Below are 4,447 nucleotides of genomic sequence, written 5' to 3'. Positions count from 1 at the left end.
GTGGAAGCTTACCAAGACGAAAGTGGTTTGGTATGGTTTGGTTTGTCGAACTCCGTCGAGATGCGAAATGAAAACTTTGTATTTTTCCCAAATTAGTCGCGGCCACAAGATTTTGGACGAGTTTCCATGGTGCTTTGAGAGTTTTTGGGTGGCTTTAGATGAAGCTTGGAGGAGATGGTGATGCTTTGAGAATTTTTTAAGGTAGTTATGGTGGTGCTTTGAAGTGCATCGAGAGGGTGAGCTGCGGGAGAGAGTTGAGATGTGTGGGAGAGTCTGAGTGTATTGCAGTGGAAATTAATTGTTGAGTGAGTGCGTAGAGACTAGAGAGACAGAGAGAGTGCACGGGGAAGAAAGGTAGAAGCATAGGGAAGAGTGGAAGTGAAAAAAAGAACTAATAAAGAAAGCCAAGGAAATGGATGTGATGATTAAAAACAAGAGGATTTGCTACATTTAGAAGGAAGTCACGGAATGGGATTTCCAATCCCAATTTAAAAATTAAACGTGGGTCCCACCGCTCAATTATAGCTATAGGGTAGAAAATATAAACTTTGTTGTAAAATCGATGGTGTGTGTGCAGTGGAATAAATAAAACAAGACACAAATTTTACGAGGTTCCTCTACAGTCAGTGTGACTGGAGTACGTCCTCGGGCAGTAGTGGTGCTTTCATTATAATTGGAATAATAGGAGTACAAAGATAACTCTATGTATTCTCTCATCTCCTCTTCCTCTCTTTCTTTTTCTGCTCTCTTTTTCTCTCTGTGCTCTATCTTCAAAGTATACGGAGTGCTCTATTTATAGAGCAACTCCAAGCACACATCTTTGACATTACAATCTCCACATATCAATATTCTGCCAAGGTTCAACCCTTTGGCAATGTTTTCAATGTTGTGGCAGGTATGCAATACTGTGGGCATTCATTACCCACTAGTATTTTCAACACTCCCCCTTGAATGCTCACATATCAACATTAGTTGCCTCGTTAAAATCTTGATCTATTTTGGATGCTCCGCCTTGATGAGTTTCTCCCCCTGATTTCAAATTCTTTAGGCTGATCATTGATCCTGCTACTTTAGTCTCTTAGCGGTGATAGTTGCCGAATGAAGTGTTTCACTTGTTGTTAACTTTCCACAGACTTGTTCTTGAACTGGGTTAGAGGGTCTTCTGCTAGACTTCCTCCAAAGGTCTGAATTTACCTATTTTATCTGGAGCTGAATTTGATTCAAGGGTGGTGGACACTTAATCTTGAATCGGACTTGTGATTTCTTCAAAGGCCGTCTAGGCTTGATCTTGAATGAAATTGGACCATGAGGAGCTTCATGTGACAAGTGATCTTAGACTTTGTCGGGGATGAACTGACATGTGTTTGTTGTGGTTGTCTCCACAGGCTTCAATGTATCATTTTCACTTGCCTTACTTGCTCCTTTGCAGAAGTGGTAGTTTCCTTATGCAGGTTTGACATCTTCTCGTGTAGTATTTGTCCTCTTATACAGGAGTGGGATGCAAACCTTGTATTTGAATGGACCATCACTTCTTGGTGGCAACGCAAGTTTGAGTGGAGGTTCCGACATATTGCTTTCTCTGTCCTTGTCTTGGCAGGTAAGAACAAGGACAAAGGAAAGGACAGGGAGATTGCATGATATGAGATACTCTTGCTCTCGTCCCTGATGATATGAGATACTCTTACTCTGGTGTGACTTGTTTGTAGAGGTATTCTCAGAGAGGAAGAAAACTGAGTATTTCGAGATACTTTGTGAAAGATGCATTCTCGGGGATGAGGAAGAGTTAAATATTTTTCAGTTCTGCCTTGCCATGGAGGACAGAGGTTGACATATATATGGATTTCCCAATAGCAGGTAGTAGTGCTGTGCCTTTACTCTTATCAGCAACTGTGGTGTAATTAGAACAGTAAGATTCACGCGTTTTCAACTTTATCAGAGATCTTTGACAAAGTTGGACGTGATATCCAAGAGCTGAGATTGTGTCTGAGAAATGTTGACAGACGTCATGCAGGGAAATCCGGCTTTTGAAATTCGAAAATCGGTGTCTCTTCGATTTTTGAATAAGTGGTCATGTTGCCCCTCCTTTTATAGAGATATCAATTTTGTTCAGAAACACTCAGAAAATTGTTACCTGCAGAAATTTCCCTTTCTTGCACTTCTGAGATTTTATCTGACTTCCTTCATCATTTTTGAAAATGGCTTGCCCATCTAACATTTGCTTAGATTTGAGTCTCAGGATTGATACAGACGAGCAGCGTCAGGATAACATATGGCGCCCGTCCTTCTCATCTTCTAATGGTCCTCTTACGGTTGGGGACTCTGTGATGAAGGATAACATAACTGCTACAGTGGTAGCCAGGAATCTTCTCACTCCAAAGGACAACAGAATCCTTTCAAACCGGTCTGATGAGGCAGCCGTTCAAGACTCATTGGCTCTCAGTGTTCAATGTGCGGGCTCTGTATCCAATATGGGCCAGCGTTTACTTGCTCGAACCCACCAAGTTGAATCATTAATGGCTGAGGTTGCAAGTCTTAAACAAGAGATTAGAGGGCTCAAGCATGAGAATAAAGTGTTACACATGCTTGCAAATAATTACTCTACGAGCATGAAAAGAAAGCTCGACCAGCTACTGGAATCCGAAGGTCGGACTCAAAATGACAATCGGGGGTTCGAGTCTTTATTCCAAAGACATCCATTGTCTTAGCTGTCTGGAGTTTCACCAAGTATTGAGACTCCAAATAATCAACTTCTGGTGTCTTCCCCTTCTAGGGTACTTCCGAGTACTGAGGCTTCACATGAGTAACCTTTGTGAAGGTTCCTTTTTGTTTGTTTGTTTTAACTCATGTGTATATAATTTCTCGGAGATATTAATATATAAGCTTTATTTCATTCAGTGTATTGTGTTAAATACAATAAAGCATATATTTCACTAAGATGTGGTACTTCTGGACCAAATATCAATTTATCTTTACCCCTCGTGAAGATAAATGATTATTCTCAGTGTCTAAATCATTTGAGTATTCAACTCATAATCTTCAATCCATATGATTCTTTAATGTCGTAAACATCATGGATAAGATTCGTGTTGGCATATTGTTCGATTCTGCAGTTCGAGACAATATTTCTCTCAACACTTTATAATCTTTCTTGACTCTTCAGGAGTCCCAATTTAATATCATCAACTCTTGCAAGAGATTTTAGTATGTTGCAACAATACCATAATGGAAGTACTCACTAAGGCAATTTATACCATCCATTGGTATTGAGTACATATTTCATGCTTTACCCTTCCGGGGCTTTCTTCAAGCAATTTGAATCCTTCAGGGATTTTCTACATTTCATGACACATTTTCCTTTAAAATGTATACAGAGCAATTTGCTTCCATGTATATTTGAGGGATTTATTTATGGAGATATTATGTGGGCGACTCATAACCCTTCATATATAATTCTCCATTCATATGAATTCCTTTACAACCTTGTGTCATATCATGTGAGTGTATTTCACAGTATTACAAATGCCCATATGTAACCTTTTAGGTTCAACATCTTTTGGCTATTTGTATTGTATCCAAGTATATAGGTCTATTTTTCTACGTTCTTACAAAATTGTAATAGATTTGCCTTTATCCATTTTAGCCCATAATTTTGTTGATGGAAAAAGAACGGGACTCAATATCACCACAGCTCATTGATGAATTTAGTAGCTACTGGTAAAAACCAAAATTACCATTGGTTATCATCAATCTGTGATCCCATATTCTCATGTGCATGCGCATGCATAAAAGCTTTTCATTTCTTTTGGATATCCATTGCCTCTTCAAGGGCATTACACTATCTCTTCCAGGATAGTTATAATTTAGAGAATGCGGATCATAACCTCCTTTTGAGCGTTATAGAGCTTGGATTTTAATCTCCACTTCGGGAGTTGAGTCATTAGAACCTATACGTCTATCATGCTTCATGCATGAGACATCAATATTCCCATGTCCGCGGATTGACCTTTTCGGGACAAGTATCCTTGCAACAACTGTCATGCGTCTGGCATGCGACAGTTATGCAATAGTTCAGTAGTGCCATATTTTTCTTCTTTCGAAGGACTGAACCTTTTGAGTCTGAGGGTCTGCCACGCTTCAGGCGTGCAACAGATAAATCATTTGCTGCCATATTATTTTGTCCAACAGGGACATTAATTCTTGTAGGCACATTTGCAGCAAGTATATGTGATTTCATCACTTTCGTTGCATCATTAAATGCATCATTCAATTATTCTCACTTCGTTTGTATATTGATTGCTTCATGAATCAAAATAAGACAAATTCTCTTCGTTCTTCTGGAACGGTTTTTTCTTATCATTCTTCTGGAATGATATTTGTTCATCGTTCTTTTAAAACGAAGTTATTTTCTCCCCCTAACGGCGGGAAAATTGTCTTATCAAAATGACAG

Source organism: the organism of the source record quoted next, unplaced genomic scaffold (genome assembly GCF_019419815.1).
Source record: "Pyrus x bretschneideri cultivar Hongxiangsu unplaced genomic scaffold, Pyrus_bretschneideri_v1 Contig65, whole genome shotgun sequence".
Lineage (NCBI taxonomy): Eukaryota > Viridiplantae > Streptophyta > Magnoliopsida > Rosales > Rosaceae > Pyrus > Pyrus x bretschneideri.
This window is presented reverse-complemented; position numbering follows the sequence as displayed.